This window comes from Podarcis muralis, chromosome 18, assembly GCF_964188315.1.
Source record: "Podarcis muralis chromosome 18, rPodMur119.hap1.1, whole genome shotgun sequence".
Classification (NCBI taxonomy): Eukaryota; Metazoa; Chordata; class Lepidosauria; order Squamata; family Lacertidae; genus Podarcis; species Podarcis muralis.
Genome location: NC_135672.1, coordinates 2,845,295 through 2,862,132, shown reverse-complemented (window position 1 = coordinate 2,862,132; position 16,838 = coordinate 2,845,295). Strand labels below are relative to the sequence as shown.

Sequence of the window (16,838 nt, the reverse complement as noted above, 5' to 3'; positions counted from 1 at the left end):
AATACACAATCAAAATAAAAACAAAAGCAGCCCAATGAACACTCTGATGCAGAGATATGAGCACCCTGCTGAAATAAAAAGCGTGAGCTGCAGAGCTCTTCTCATCTGAAGCTGCCTTCGACCGAGGTGGACAGGTGGGGTTGTTAAGAGCAGGATTTGGGGGTGCCTGAGGCCTTGCGGGAATTGCTGGGACACTGACTCTCGTCAGCCCCCATAGGCGGCATGACCAATGATCAGGGATGATGGTGGAACTTGTGATCCCCGCACCATCCGGAGGCTCCCCACCTTAGTTTGCTCCAGGCTTCCCAGTCCAAAGGCCACATTCCCTTCTGAGGGTTTCTACCCCCTCTCTATCCTGCATTCCAGGATTTCCCAAACTTGAGCGTCCTGCTGTTTTTAGACTACAACTCCCATCATCCTTGACCACTGGTCCTGCTAGCTAGGGATGATGGGAGTTGTAGTCCAAAAACAGCTGGAGACCCAAGTTTGGGAAACCCTGCTCTATTCAAATGAAGACATTATTATTATTAATTGCCTTTACATCCCACCTTTTCCTGCAGAGAGCTCAAGCTGGTGTACATAGTTCCTCCCCTCTCAGCATTTATAATTCAAACAACAACCCTGTGAGGTAGGTTAGGCTGAGAGGTAGCGACTGGAGCAAGGTCACCCAGCGAATTTCCTGGCCAAGCAGGGACTCGAACCCCGGTACTAGCCCAACACCCTAATCACTACACCATGCTGCTGCAGAGTTCAAGGACATACCCCAGCCAGGCAAACAAAGCAGGGCTGGGGGCTGGAGGGAGGTGTATGGCCCTTGAACCTGAGGCCCCCACCCTTGTGGTCTACTGTGACTGATGGTGGGCTCTTGGGGCATTCAGGTCAAGAGGGGTCTTCCCCAACCCCCAGAGGACCTGAGACCTTCTACATGCAAAGCAGGTGTTCTACTGCAGAGCTATGGGGACTGCCTTCTTTCAGAAGCAGTTTCTAATATGGCTTCAGCATTAGAAATTCAGGTATATAAGCTAGGAGCCAAATGGCTCCTTAAACCAAGACTGCAGTTGCCAGAAGGGAATGTCTAGTTGCTATTTTGGAGCAAGACAGCTCTCATGTTTTATTTTTCAAAGGATGGACTGACTGAGCTTTGAGAATGTAAAAAAGCAAAGTCACTTTTATCCAGCGACAGCCCACAAATCTGTTGGCCTATTCCGACCTCTTTTTCTTATAATGGAGACACGGACCATTCATAACATAGGAATATTCTTCCCAACTCTGAGCAGGGCAGTGGGGGAAGCAAAGACAAGTGACAACAATTCCCTATAACGATGTTCACTGCTACTGCTCAGGGGGCACTGAAAACGCATTTTGGTTCCTGAAATTCATTCCAATTGTGCAGATAAAATATAACGGATAGAATTCTACAGGATGCGGCATTAGTGTGTGAAAACAGTCCCAATCCACGGATTCCCCAGATGGGGGAGACATCAGGCGCCATCCTGGCACCCAGGCATCTTCACTTGGTCACGAGTGACCGATAGCCAGGTGCAAAAAGCGTCTGGCTAATTTCGAATATTGTATGGCTTGACCCCAGGGGTGGGGAGAGGGGGTGGAGAGAGAAAAGATTGTCCTGAAGTCCTAACTGAGAGTAGTTCTTTGAAGAAGAAGAACAAGAAGAGTTTGGATTTGATATCCCGCCTTTCACTCCCTTTAAGGAGTCTCAAAGCGGCTCACAATCTCCTTTCCCTTCCTCCCTCACAACAAACACTCTGTGAGGTGAGTGGGGCTGAGAGACTTCAGAGAAGTGTGACTGGCCCAAGGTCAGCCAGCAGCTGCAGGTGGAGGAGCGGAGACTCGAACCCGGTTCACCAGATTATGAGACTACCGCTCTTAACCACTACACCACACGGGCTCTTTGGACACGGACTTGGCATTATACTCGGCTTGAAAAGCAAAAATGAAAGGAAACGACCAGTGAGAATGTACCGAGGCAAGAGGCTCTGCTTTGAGCCAGGAAGTTGGTGGCTTAAGTATATTTTTTAAAAAGGTGCAATCCACCCACACCTGTCACCCACGCTGCTTTTTCACACTATAGTGGGGGGCCCCCCTCACAAAGTGGTTGCAAGGCCGTCCCTGGTACTAACGGAAATGGCCCTCCCTGTCCCAGCGTGCCATCACTATGTGAGCCGTGCAGAACCCCCCCCCCCCAAAATCTGAACCAGGGCACCTCCATTGCCAGTACTTGTTGGCCAGGATTCTTGGCTTGTATGTAACCTTAGCAATACTCAAAGGAGACCCATAGCATCAGAGAAAATGACTTACATAGGCCAATTAATTTGAATGCATCTGCCTCTCCGGGAGGCTTCCAACACATATAAAAACATATTAACATGTCAAACATTAAAACCTTCCCTATGCAGGGCTGCCTTCAAAAAGTCAAATATAGTGGTACAGTACCTTGGTTTAAGAACAGCTTAGTTTATGAACAACTTGGATTAAGAATGCTGCAAACCCGGAAGTGGGTGTTTTGGTTTGTGAACTTTGCCTTGGAAGCAGAACATGTTCCGCTTCCTGTCAAGTATGTTCCATTTGCAAACTGAGTCCCCCCCACTGCTATGGGAAAGCTTGCCTTGGTTTAAAAATGCTTTGATTTAAGAACGGACTTCCGGAATTGTAGTTTTATTTCCTTGACGTCTGACGAGAGAGTGTTCCATAGGGAGGGCACCACCACCGAGAAGGCCCTGTAGCCTCACTTCTCGCAGGGAGGGAACCTCCAGGGGGTCCTGGGAGCTGGACATCAGTGTCTGGGCTGAACAATGGGGGAGGAGATGCTCCTTCAGGTATACTGGGCCGAGGCAGTTTAGGGCTTTAAAGGTCAGCACCAACACTTTGAATTGTGCTCGGAAACATACTGGGAGCCGATGTAGATCCTTTAGTGTTATATGGTCCAGATGGCTGTTTCCAGTCACCCGTCTGGCAGCCGTATTCTGGATTAGTTGTAGTTTTCAAGTCACCTTTAAAGGTAGCCTCAGCTAGATGCAACTTCTTGTGGCAGTGCGTTCCACAAGCTAATCGGGATCTATTCTGCACAAATCATTGCTAGGAAGCTGCAGCTCGCTGGTCAAGCGTCTGCTTTGACTGGTTCAACCCATGACTTCTCCAGGGAGGGTTGGGAGAGACCTTTGCCTGAAGGGATGGAGAGCAATTGATGCCACTCAGTGCTGGACTCTGTATAAGGCAACTTCCTATGTTCCCAGTATATGCAGCCAGCATGGGCACCGATCGGGGTGGGAGGGGGTGATAGGTAGGAGGTAGAGCCCAGCAACATCCAGAGCATCCCAGATGTTCCTCCATCCTTGGCCTATATGGAGGGACACACCTCTGGGCTACAGATGGGCCCAGGGTCCTACTCTGCTGCACATATGGTAAGTATCATAGAATCACAGAATTGTAGATTTGGAAGGGACCACAAGGGTCATCTAGTCTAACCCCCTGCAATGCAAGAATCTCTTTGCCCAATGTGGGGCTTGAACGCACGACCCTGAGATCCAGAGCCTCATGCTCTACTGACTGAGTTATTTCAGCATCCAAGGCGCATAACCCAAATGCTCACTTAAATAATGCTCAAGCACACATCTGCAAACCAGCAAGTTACAGGTCGGGGCAACGGACAGGTATATTACAGAAACCCAATACTGGAGGGGCTCTGAATTAAAACATCCACCCCACCCCACAAAAAAAAAGCAAGGAAACACACAAATTCCTGGCCCCCAGGGATCCAAGGTTAGGCTTGAAAAACCACTTGAATAAATTAACTCCCCCTCCCACCTCAAAAACTTGGGATGGGGCAGAAGTCCCCTCGCCCCAAGAGCTGTAGGAGAAGAGAGAAACTTGAGTAACTGGCCAAGGGTTCCTTTATACAGGGCCACAGATCATTTTATTATTGCATGAAGCCTTGCTCTTCTAATTTAAAACAAACAAAAAACCAGAACAACAGAAGAAAAAACCAAGCCTCTCCTTGGGCAGAGTTTTGATCGCAAACACAGCTGACACAAACCCCCAACTGCACAGGGTTTTAAAACTAGAGTTGGAACACCTTTGCCCCCCCCAAAAAAGTAGCACGAGATGGAAAACACTGTTTTTCAACACACACACCCCCACTTAAAAACCCTTGTACCCCTTAGGATTCTGGAAGGATGGAAGTTGTGGATCCTGACAGGTTCTGTTGTTGTTGAAACAGGAAGCCCCTTTGGGTGTGCCAGGCGAGGCGTATAAGTTATATATATATATTAGGTTATATATATATTAGGTGCAATGTTTCAGAATCTGGTTCCCTTCCACTCTCATTCTGCTTTGCAAAGAAGAATTTACCAGCTGCCCGGCTTTCTGTAGGTTCCCTCCTCCTGTTTCCCGGCAAACTCCAAGTCAACTTCTCTCACGCAACCTCCCTCCCCCCCAACCGCTTTTTTTTTGGGGGGGGGTATTTGCTAGCAAGAGAGGGGAAGAGAAAAAGGGGTCCAGCTTTGGGGTGCAGAAGGGCATGAACAGAAAGAAGCCAGCCCGGCACCACGGAGCGGGGTGTTACCTACGCGCGGAAAGTGTCTGGCATCCCGAGCAGCTGGGAGCTGGGCGTTTCCGAAAAGAGGAGGAGAAGGAGAAAAAGAAAGAAAGGAAGAAAGTCAGGGATGAGACTCCCGGGAAGACGCTCTCCTTCGCCTCTTAAGGGAGCCAATAACAGGAGGCTGGCGGTGGTGCCCCTCTTGTAAGCTGCTTTTAAGCTTCCGGGGCAGTTGCAGGAATGACCTTAGGACTCCGGAGTGGGGAGGGAGGCAGAGAAGGGACCGTCTTCAAAGAGGCAGGATTGCAAAGCAAGATTAAGTCCCCCTCGCGCGCGCCCGGGGCCATTGCGCACAAAAGCAAAGTGGGCTTGTGGCACAGGAAGGGGCTTGGAAATGGATCCTGCGCGTGCCATTAGCGCGGCGGGGAGGGGGGGGGATGCCGCCCCACCGCCAAACAAGGCAGCCAGGCACTTACTTACTGGGGGGGGGGGGTATCGTGGCTGCTGTCTGTCTGTCTGCTTGTTTTGCAAAAGTCAGCTCCGGAGGATGAGGGCGGTTCGGGATTTATTGGGGGTCAAGGAGAGCAGAGCGCGCTCAGAGTCCCAGGAGAAGAACCCGCTGCGCTTCCGCACGGAGGACCCCAAGTGGGAACTCGGGAAGCCGCTTGGTGCCGAGTCCATTTGCCTCCTGGGGTTGCCTGCACTGACTGGCAGCACAGGGGGACCTTCCCAGTCCTCACCTGGGTTTGCACCCAGGACCTTCTGCCTTTAAAGCAGACGCTCTGCCACAAGTAAAGGAGGGTTCCATGTCCTCATCGTTCCGAAGAAAGTGCTGGTTCTACTGGGAGTGAAAGAAGGTGCCCATGCTGACCAGTACTGTTTACACTGGCTGGCAGCAGCTCTCTCGGGTTTCAGACAGGGAATGCAAAGCAGGTTCTCTACCAATCAGCTACGGCCCCTCCCTAAACAGGAAGCTGTCTTAAGCTGGGTCAATGCTCCATTGAGCGCAGTACTGTCTGCACTGACTGGCAGCAGCTCTCCGGGGTTTCAAACAGGAGATATTTCCAGCCCTAAGTGGAGTTGCTAGGGACTGAACCCGAGACCTTCTGCATGCAAAGCAGTTGCTCTACCATTGCCCTTCCTCCTTAGGACATCCACGGCAGGGAGTGCTATTTTGCTGCCCATATGCCCTGCCATACCCTGGGCTGGGGCTATTGGGAGTTGAGGTGGTCCCTTCGACATTCCTAAGAATGCTGAGTGGCTCTGGATATACTGCCTCTAACCATGGAGGTTCGGCTGGATCAGACCAAGTCCCCACATCCTCCAACCAGCCCAACTCAGGGAAACCCAGAAACAGGCTGCAAAAGCAACAGCCTTCCCTGGCATTTTTTGGTCTCCAGCTCCTGGAACTCAAGAGATAAGACTGCTCTTCAATATGGAGGCTCCACAACAGCCACCACAGAATGAATCACAAAGAGATCTGCTAAGCAGACGGAAGGGTCCATCTAGCAGGCTGGCTTGTCACAAGCCGACAGAACCCCAGACGGGGCTGACCAGATGGCCGTGGAAAGGGAAGGCCACTGTCCTCCTGGAAATGGAGGGGCCAAACGCCATGCTGGTTCTGCCACACAAAACTGTGACGCACACACACTCCGCACCCCTGAGACAGCCCTGCTTTAATATTTCACAGAGAGGTGAGGAGAGACTCCAACTTGGGACGCCAAGAGGGAATTTCTCCTAAGTTTCAAACAAAGCACTTTGAGGCATGGGGTGGGGGGTGGAAAAGAGAGGTACAGGTAAATTGTGGTTTGCTTATGTTTTTGTTTGTTTTAAAGGGCTAGGTCCAAGATCACATGACCTGTTGCAACAGCTTTGCAAAACTTTGTAGGAGCAGTAAGTGGTGGAGAGGTCTTTATGGGGATATTTCACCTAGGGAAGCTTTTGGTTTCTTTAAAGGTGATGTTTGCATACAATCCCCCCCTGCCCCCCGCTGCTGGATCAGACCCAAAGGAGACCCACCTAGTCCTGCATCTTGTCATCACAGCGGCCAGCCAGATCCCCCCATGGGATGCCCACAAGCAAGCGAAGGCAACTCTCCTCTACTGTGGTTTCCAGTTAAAGGCATTCAGAAGCACACCCACTCTCTCCCAACTGTGAAGACAGAGCATAGCCTCCTCCTCCTCCTCGACTCTTAAATGGCTCCTTAAACCAAGGTTGCAATCGCCAAAACAGAACGTCTAGTTGCCATTTTGGGGCAAGACGACTACTGACTGCGATTGATTCTCAGTTAAACATCTGGCTAGTTCAAAGGGCAACCTTGAGCAGGCATAGGCAGACCTGGCCCTCCCAATGTTTTGGGACTACAGCTCCCATCATCCCTGACCACTGGTCCTGCTAGCTAGGGATGATGGGAGTTGTAGTCCCAAAACATCTGGAGGCCAAGTTTGCCTATGCCTGGTTAAGAGCTTTGAGAACTTAGTGAGGAAAAGTCCCTTGACCCAGGGACAGTCCACATACCGGTAACTACTGGGCTATTCCAACCTCTTTCTTTATGCTGACTGCTCCTGCTCAGGCAACACAAAGAAAGCATTTTGGTTCCTGAGATTCTTTCTGATAGCGCAGATAAAATATAATGGATAGAATTATACAGAACATGGTATTAGTGTGTGAAAACAGCCCAGATCCGAGGATCTCCAGGCACGCACCTCCAGATGGTGGAGACATCAGGCGCCATCCTGGCACTCAGGCCCCATCAATTGGTGGCCGATATCCAGGTGAAAATTATGCTTGGCGCCTGGCTAATTTCGAACACTGGTCCTCACAGTAGCCAACCATGAGCCTGTGGGGAACCCCCAAGCAGGACCTGTGCACAAGAGCACTGCCGCTCATGGTTTCAAGCAACTGGAATTTGGAAGCAATTACCGCCTCTGACCATAGCCATGGTGGCTGGAAACCATTGATGGCCTGCTTCTTCCACCTCCACTATGAGAGTCTCATCCTCTTTTAAGGCCATCCAAGCTGGCGCCCATCGCCGTCTCCTGCAACAGTGAGTTCCACAGTTTAACTCCGCACTGTGAGAAGGAGGGTGGTCCTGAAAACTTCCAATGTTCAGCTTCTGTTGATACCCATGAGAGAGGAAAACTTCACTCTATCCACTTAATTTCATAAACTTCCAACAGTCTTACCTCTTTCTCGCCTTTTCTCTACGCTAAAACCCCCCCAAAGCACTTGGGGGGGGGAGTGCAGAGGGAGGCCTTGGAGGGGTGTGGCCTGGGGCAAGTTGCAAGGGGCAGACACAGAGGGGGGGGTATTTGGCCCCTCAGGGGCTGAGGTTCACAATCCCAGATTTACAAAGTGGTGTTGAATTTCTCCCTTCCAAGGCCACAAATGACAAATCTAGTACTGTATGTGCAGCGGGTTTGTGTGTGTGTGTGTGGGTGTCGGTATTCTGTGTTATTAGCCACAATGGCAGCCCCAGGCCTCTGGAATCAAGTTACCAGCTGAAATCAAGACAGGGTCTCTGTGTTTTCGGCAGCTACTGAAGAATTTTGAATTTAAGGCCCCCTTTCCTTGAAGCAAACATTAATTGTGCAATTTCAGAAACGGTACTTGTTGATTTTTCAAGACTTTGGGTTCTTTTTTCCATTTCATCTTATTGAATGCTGATTCAGTAGCTGCCAACTGTTTACAAAATTGTAAGATAGGCTACTAAATAAACAGAATCTTCATGTGACAAGGAAATATACCCCAGAACGTCAAAAGCTGGGAGAGACACTGGAGGTGAGGCCCATGGCTGTCTAGCTCTCCTTAATGGGCTTTGTGGGAGCTTTTGATGAACTTCAGAGAGAAGCAGGATGCTGGATCTGTGCCTCCCTGCCACACGACTGAAACAGAAAGCCTGCTCTCAAAATCTAGGAGGGTCCCACCATATGTTGAAAAGTTAGGTGATGATCCATCAGAGTATACAATAAGAACATCAGAAACTGCCTTTTATCAGGTCAGTCCCACTGGCTCCATCAGAATTTCTACACTGACTGGAACAGCTCACCAGCAGTGTCCGAAATCCCCCAGGTGCATTTTGTGACTGGCATCTCCACCTCGCTGTGCCCTCCAGCTTTCTTAAGCAGGTAACCAGCAGAGCTTATTTATTAGCTTTTTCTCCAAGGGGTGCATGATTCACCCTCCCTACAATGACCCTGTGAGGTTGGTTAAGAGGCTGTGACTGGTCTAAGGTCACGCAGAGAGCCTCATGACTGCGTGGGGATTTGAACCCTGATCTCCTAGTCCTAGTCTGACCCAAATCACTATACCACACTTGCTTCCTAGAGTACTTTTGCTATGGGGCAGCTATATAAATTAAGTAGGTAAATAAATAAATATGGGGAAAGCTAAATGTCACTTAGAGAAGGATCTGAAATATTTCCCTGGAAGCCTGAATTTGCTTTATTTTGGATTGTTTTATTTGACGTTTTAATGTGTTGTGAACCACGTGTGCTGCTCTGGTGCCGGTTCGCCAGAGCAGCTTCGTCACGCTGGCCACGTGACCCGGAAGAGTCTGCGGACAGCGCTTTCTCCCGGCCTCTAGAGAGAGATGAGCGCACAACCCTAGAGTCTGTCAAGACTGCCCCGTACGGGCAGGGGTACCTTTACCTTTAAACCACTTTGAGGTTTTTCCTTTAAAATATAAAGCAGGATAGAAATGAACTGAACAACGACAACAACAACAACAACGGGGTGGGGGTGGGGAATGGCGAGTAGACATTCTGCTGTGGTGACCACAACCCAGGTTAAAGGTGCCACCTGGCAATTAGCTTATATAGATCTGAGTTTCTAACACTGCTACACTGCTCTCCAGGGTTCCAGGAAACAGCCTTCCCCAGCTTTTCCTGGAAATGCTGGAAATTGAACCAGGAGCCACCTGAATACAAAGCATTACTCTGCCACGGAGCTACAAAGTACTCAGTCCTCAATGTTCCGAACAGAGCTGATTTACACAGGAAGCCACCCTATACTCATGTTGCCCACACTGACTGGCAGTGGCTCTTTATTCCATCTATAAGACGCCCGTATTTTTCCGTCTATAACACGCCCCCTGTTTTGGGGGACTCAGATTTAAGAAAATGGGGGGGAGATGTATCCGTGTATAAGAGGCCCCCTAATTTCTAACATTATTTTTTAGGAAAAAAACCTAGTCTTATACACGGAAAAATACGGTATCTGCTGCCTGAAACCCCAGAGAGCCATGCTGCCAGTCAGTGTGGACAATACTGGTGTGGTCCGATTCAGCATAAAGAGTAGAGCTGGGTGATATATCAATATATCACCCCAAACCGGTTTGAAGTCCCTATCATGATATTGGTTTCATAATTCTTGACCTGGCAATATATTGTGAATCATGATGTGTGTGTGTGTGCGCGCGAGCACTATGCAAAAATCACAATGTGGGGGAAACTGTGAAGCCAGCCAATGCGTCTACACAGCTCCATCCTTATTTCAGACATTGTGATATATCAGTATATCGCGATGTTTGGCTGGTGATATATTGCAATGTTGAAAAGCAGGTACCGCCCAGCTCTAACAGAGAGGCAACTTGCTCTCATCCCAGCAAGCCCCTTGTGATGGCAGCCAGAGCTTTCCCGCAGCATCCTTGGCTTTCAGAGGCAGCAGGAGTTTTCGCTCCCGGTTCCCCAGTGCATTGCACAAGGAGAAGGCCTCAAAATGGTCACCGTAACAGTATGCTGGCACCAGCCCAGGACTTAATATAGCAGAGCCACACCCACTTCTTCGGGCCTGGTGTGTGTACGTGGTCCTGTGCGTGTGAAAAAGAGAGAATGGAGCTGCAATCGCCTCCTCCAAAAGCAAAACAAAAAAGCCCCCCCCCCGTGCCATCCTCACCCACCACCAGGTCAGACAGAGAGGAAGAAAAAAACCCCAAAGTTTGACATCCTTCCCTGCCTGCCTTCCCTTCACTAAAGGCGCGCTTGTGTGTGTGTATATGTATATGAGTGTGTATATATATATATGAGTGTGTGTGTGTGTGTGTGTGTGTGTGTGTGTGTGTGTGTGTATAGCGTGCACAGGAAGAAGTTGGTTCCCTTGCTGCAAGAGAGGAGGAAATAAATTTTAAAAATCCATCTGGAAATGAAAAATGGTTCGCCTTGATGAGATCATAATCATTTCTTTTAAGAGGAGGGGGCTCAATATGGAGTGCCCTGCAGCTGGATCTGGCCCAAGGGGGCCCATCGAGTGCAGTCCCCCCCGTCCTCGCCAACTATATGCCCCCAATGAGAAGGCCACCAGGAGGCCTGGGGCACAGGAGCCACCAGCCTCGGACAGTGGAGGGAGAACCTAGCCCTGGTGGCCAGTAGCCCCTGAGAGACTTCTCCTCTGTATATTTGTCTTATTAATTCTATTTATGGAATTTGTCAAAAGATAAACAATAATCCAACATTATTTCAGGCTTTGCAATCAGTCGGTCAACCTAGGACTTCCCCTCCCTCCCCTCCATGGTTTCCCCAAAATTTAAATTTGTGCTGCATGTTAGTTACTCCATGTCTTCGCTTCTGCAAAAAAACAAAAAGCCACAAAACACGAAACTCCACCATCCTTCCCATTGCTGTTCTCAGTCAAATCCTATTTGTGTCTTAACACGTTTACACTGAGTTTTTAAATAATCTACAAACATTTTCAAATCCTACTCAAAGTCAGTCTCTTTTTTATCTCTAATTTTACAAGTCAGACCACCCAATTCTGCCAATTCCAACTGCCACTCCTCTTTTGTAGGCACTGCTTCTCACCGCCATTTTTGTGCATATAATATTCGAGCTGCCATTGCTGCGTAAAGAAATAGGTTTACCTGATTTCTGAAGGGGACATCTGTTCCCATTATGCCTAATAAAGAGGCTTCTGGACGAATTACCTTAAATATATATTTTTATCTCATTATAGATCATTTCTCAAAAGTGCTTAGCCACTTTATGCGTCTATCACATGCGATGAAAGGAGTCTTCTACTTCTTCACATTTCCATCAGACGTTTGACGCAGATTTATGCATCTTCGCCAACTTAACTTGGTGTCAGGTACCACCTGTATATCATTTGCATTAAGTTTTCCCTCAAAGTATAACACTTTCTCCATGATATATAAGCCAGGCGCATGCAGGAGACAGACCCAGATGAAATGAGAGTCCTGCCAACATTAAAAAGACCAGCTCCATCAAGGCTCCTTTCCCACAACTGTCACCAGGCAGCAGCCATCCCATGGGGCTGCCTCCGAGGGGGGATAAAAAGTGGGATGCTTTCCATCAGAACTGCTGAAAGACCAGCCCCATTCAGCACCTCCTGCCCCTGGACTGCCTCTATGCCAGACGGCCATTCTAAGAAACTACCATGTGGGAATCAGTGCCCGGGTTTGCTTTTTTCCTCTGCCCTTCCTGTCCCTTTTGCCTTGTGTGTCGTGTTTTTGTTTTTATTTTAGAGTGCAAGTCTTGGTTTTATGTAAGCCACTTGAGGAACCTTTTTTGGCTGAAAAGCACGCCATATTATATTAATTATATTATATTATTATTATTTATTATTATTATTATATTATATTACAGTGGTACCTCTGGTTGTGAACGGGATCCATTCCGGAGGCCCGTTTGCAACATGAGCAGAATGCAACCTGCGTCTGTGCGTGCACGGGTCTCGATTTGCCGCTTCTGCGCATGCACGTGATGTCATTTTACATGTCTGTGCATGCGGTGAAACCCAGAAGTAACCCTTTCTGGTACTTTTGGGTCCCCGCGGGACGAAACCTTAAAACACTCAACCTGAAGCAAACGTAACAAGAGGTATGACTGTGTATTGTATTGTATTGTATTGTATTATAAATTAGTACCCTGCCCATCTGACTTGGCTTCCCCAGCCACTCTGGGCAACTTCCAACAAATATAAATGCATAATAAAACATTAAAACTCCCCTATACAGGGAATAGTTATCTTTCTTGTGATATGATGAAAGACAGGGAGGCAGTGTTTTTGTAAGCTTGCCCACTGAAGAAAAGCCATTGAGGAAATGCCCTAATCACTAGGGACAATCGTAATTCTGACAAATGCGCTTAAATAAATAAATAAAAATCAAACAACAAAAGCAACATTTCCTGCACTACAGAACGCAAACCAAGATCTGCTGTCTGATCCTTTCTCCAACAAATCCACTGCATGATAGGAAAGTGCTGGTCCCCTCCATCCACACTGGACACTTCTGCAATTGTTTTAAAGCGAAGGAGAATTAACAGAGCTAGCAGCAGGAAGCATAGCCAGCTTCATGAGGCCTGGCCCTTCTGGAGGAATCGCGGCCCTTTTTTTGACTTTCTAAATTTCTCAAGAGGGAGTCGCCGGAGAACTCCCGTGGTTGCTAAGCAACCACCTTGGGGACCTTAGCCTGGCGGACACCATTTCAAGAGGTACAATAGACACCCCCTCCCGCTATAATTATTATTATGTTCATATATATATATACACACACACATTGCAGACAGGCAGGCTTTGTTTGTTTGTTGCAAAGTTTTGCTGCGGCCCCTAGCTTGGTACATTTGCAGCTCTTGTATATTTTGGGGGGAAAGGGTCCTTAAAAAGCGGGGAGAAAAAGAAAGAAAGAAAGAAAGAAAGAAAGAAAGAAAGAAAGAAAGAAAGAAGAGTTGGAGGGAGAGGCATTGAAAGGTGTCATTAACAGGAAAGTGAAGTTCTTAATTTAGCCACAAAGAGAGAGGAGGTTGGCGATTGCAGGTGGGGGAGGGGAGAGAAAGAGAAAAAAAAGCATAATTAGCCCAGAAAAAGGTTTCCTGCTGGCTGGCCAATTTGCCTCGATTTTTTGGCACAGAGGGGACCAAAGTCAGCTAGCAAATGAGATGCAAGCCCCCCTCCCCACCCACAGATTCTGTGATGCTCAGCTGCCCAAAGGTAGCTCAAGATTCCTGCCTTTTGCTGGCGAGGGGCAAGATCCGCAGAGCCAGCATGGCTCAACTCACTTGTGGATCCCCCTTTGGGGGCATCTGGCTGCTGCTGCTGCGGTGAAAACGGGATCATGGGCTGCATGCCCCCCCCCCCTTTGGCATGATCCACGGGGAAATCCAGATGTTCTTGCAGACAGCTTGAAAAAGAGGATTAGACGAATTCATGGGGGAGGAGGCGGCTGTCAGTGGAAACTGAATACCAGTTGCTGGGAGCTGTAACTGTGGAGCTCGCAGGCCCTGCTTGTGGGCTTCCCTTTGGGGGGATCTGGCTGGCCACTGTGAAGACACCATGCCGGACTAGATGGGCCCCCTCTGGGCCTGATCCAGCCGCGGGCCTCTTCTGATAATCCGATTACATCTATAGGATTGAGTTCTTGGCATGTCGAAGTGCATCAAAAGCTCGCTGTTTGTTGGCTAACATTTTCAGCATTGGCAAAGAAAAAAAAAAGGGGGGGGTTTAAATCTGCCATCGCTCCTGTGATTATTTGTACACCACTTCCGAAAGGGGGGAGGACAGCACCCCCAAGGTAGTTTCAGCAGGTACCTTGAAAAGAATCCCTGAGTTTTCCTCCCAGTGACATCACACAGTCCACTTGGCTGCGCAGAGCAGTGACATCACCATGACATTAGGACAACTCCCTGGCAGAGTGGACCAAGGCTGCAATCATAACCCCACGCACCAGGGAGTAAGCCGCATTAGAGTCAATGGGACCTACTTCTGAGTAGACATAGTTAAGAAATGCCCATGCTCCAAAAATTGCTGTTTGAGCGCCAAAAAGATTGAAATAAAAAGCAGAGAACATTCGGAAATGCCTTATTTATCAGTTGTAATTATTATTACAGGTAGCTAGACATGTTGCTCTGCCATAGTTGAAACAAAATAAAAAAATTCCTTCCAGTAGCACCTTAAAAAGGTAAAGGTACCCCTGCCCGTACGGGCCAGTCGTGACCGACTCTGGGGTTGCGTGCTCATCTCGCTTAAGAGGCCGGGGGCCAGCGCTGTCCGAAGACACTTCTGGGTCACGTGGCCAGCGTGACGAAGCTGCTCTGGCGAGCCAGCACCAGAGCAGCGCACGGAAACGTCGTTTACCTTTCCACTATAAAGCGGTACCTATTTATCTACTTGCACTTAAGGGTGCTTTTGAACTGCTAGGTGGGCAGGAGCTGGGACCGAATGGCAGGAGCTCACCCCATCGCGGGGATTCGAACCGCCGACCATACAATTGGCAAGTCCTAGGCACTGAGGTTTTACCCACAGCGCCACCTGTGTCCCTTAGTAGCACCTTAGAGACCAACTAAGTTTGTTATTGGTATGAGCTTTTGTGTGTATCTGAACAATTATTATTACATCTATGTATTCCACCTTTTCTCCCAGGAGCTCCGGGTGGAGTGCATGACCCGCCTCCTCCCAATTCTATCCTCAGATGGGCGGGGTATAAATAATAAAATTATTGTTATTATTGTTATTATTATTCTGAGCTAGATAGACCAGCGGTCTGTCTCAGTCAAAAGCAGCTTTCTAGGTTCCTATTTAAAACTAGGTCTTTATTCAGGACCATGAGGACTAGCACCTATAGCTTAGTGGTAGGGCACCTGCTTTGCAAGCAGGAGGTCCCAGGTTCAACCCCAGGCAGCTCCAGGTGGCGCTGGGAATGTCTGTTGCCTAAATCCCTGGACAGCTGCTGCCAATTGGTCTTGACAGCGCTGGATGGAGCAGTGGTCTGACTCAGCAGAAAGGCGGCTTCCGGGGTTCAAGCCTTCCTGAAACAACTCCCTGCTCCCTGAAGAACCTGTTGGGTTAGAAAGAGCAGCCTCAGAGGCTCTGCACTCCAACCACCTGAAGTCGAGTGGAAGGAAGATGAGTGGCAGGGCCTTGTCGGTAATGGGACCATGCTCTTGGAACTAATCTGCAAGAGAGGTGTCATGGTTACTGTATTTTCAGCACCAGATGAGAAAACAGGGCGTGAAAGCTGTATTTTAGCTCTTAAGCTTTGTCAGTGCTTCATGCTGGATTTTAAAACTGCCTTCTGTTGGGTTTTGGACTGCAACTCCCATCATCCCTAGCTAGCAGGACCCGTGGTCAGGGATGATGGGAATTGTAGTCCAAAGACAGCCAGAGACCCAAGGTTTAAAGCCTTTGAGGAACTCTCCCCTCTGGAAGCCTGCCTGGTGCCATCACCGTCAGCTTTTAGGCTCCAAACTAAGACTCCCCTTGGCCTTTTTGAGATCATGCTAGTGTTTAATCTTCACCCCTGGCTTTTGACACCTGAGACAGAATCACAGAGTTGGAAGGGACCCCAAGGGTCATCCAGTCCAACCCCCTACAATGCAGGAATATCAACTAAATCATCCACGACAGATAAACAATAATACTAATATTAATAACACTAATACTCTACAATGGTGTGCATCTTATGGGTGGCTTTAAAAGGGAAATTGGACAAATTAATGGAGGTAAGGGCTATCCGTGGCTGCTAGACATGAGGGAGGCTATGCTCCCGTCTCTGTGCTTCTGCATGCTAGCTGCTAGAAAACAAAGGGATGTGGAGGGCGGCAAATACTCCTTTGTGTTTCCAACAGGCATCTAGGTGGTCACTGTAAGAAAAGGATGCTGAACTAGACAGATGGGCCATTGGGCTGACCCACCAGGTCTCTTCTTGAGTTCTTACTAGGTTGAGGTTTTCCTTACTTTGCTATATGGTCAGATAAGCATTTTCAGCCATTCTGGGGCAAGGTTTTTTTTTGTTTTTGAATGTTTTTTATTAAGAGCATGGGTGCACGTGCACACAAAGCACATATATGAACTACAAAGAACTAATAAGACTGTTTAGAGGCACTGTGGTCCGTCAATACTCAGTGGGTTCCAAAGATCAGCATATGGCAGAGGCAGCGTGATTTACGTGTTCTGTTAACATGCATCATAAACCCTAGCTGACCATACAGATCTGCCCCTCTTGCCCTTTTTATTTTTACTCGTTAGCTTTTATTATTAGCGTGATGCTCCAACTTTTTTTTTACTCCAAAAGTGTAAGCCTGGATATATTCTCCCAGAAGAGTGCTACTGTTAGTCTGGCTGCCACTAATGAGTGGCAAATCAACTCATTGCTTTTTAAATCCCTATTATCATCAATAAAGATCATAGAATAGAATCATAGAGTTGGAAGAGACCACAAGGGCCATCGAGTCCAACCCCCTGCCAAGCAGGAAACACCATCAGAGCACTCCTGACATATGGTTGTCAAGCCTCTGCTTAAAGACCTCCAAAGAAGGAGACTCCACCACACTCCTTG

At 48.4% G+C, this 16,838-nt stretch overlaps 1 protein-coding gene across 9 annotated transcripts in view; it reads right to left on the bottom strand.

The window, feature by feature from the left end:
• Window positions 1-16,838, bottom strand: part of GATAD2A (GATA zinc finger domain containing 2A) — an 82,580-nt gene that overhangs the window by 39,001 nt on the left and 26,741 nt on the right. For 2 of the 9 annotated variants that reach the window (XM_077922077.1, XM_028713324.2), the window contains exon 1: window positions 4,584-4,717. The exons of the other annotated variants lie outside the window; for them this stretch is intronic. The gene's annotated coding sequence lies outside the window, so the exon portion shown is untranslated. Of the gene's footprint in view, window positions 1-4,583; window positions 4,718-16,838 lie in introns of those variants that run through there. 9 annotated transcript variants of the gene reach the window in all.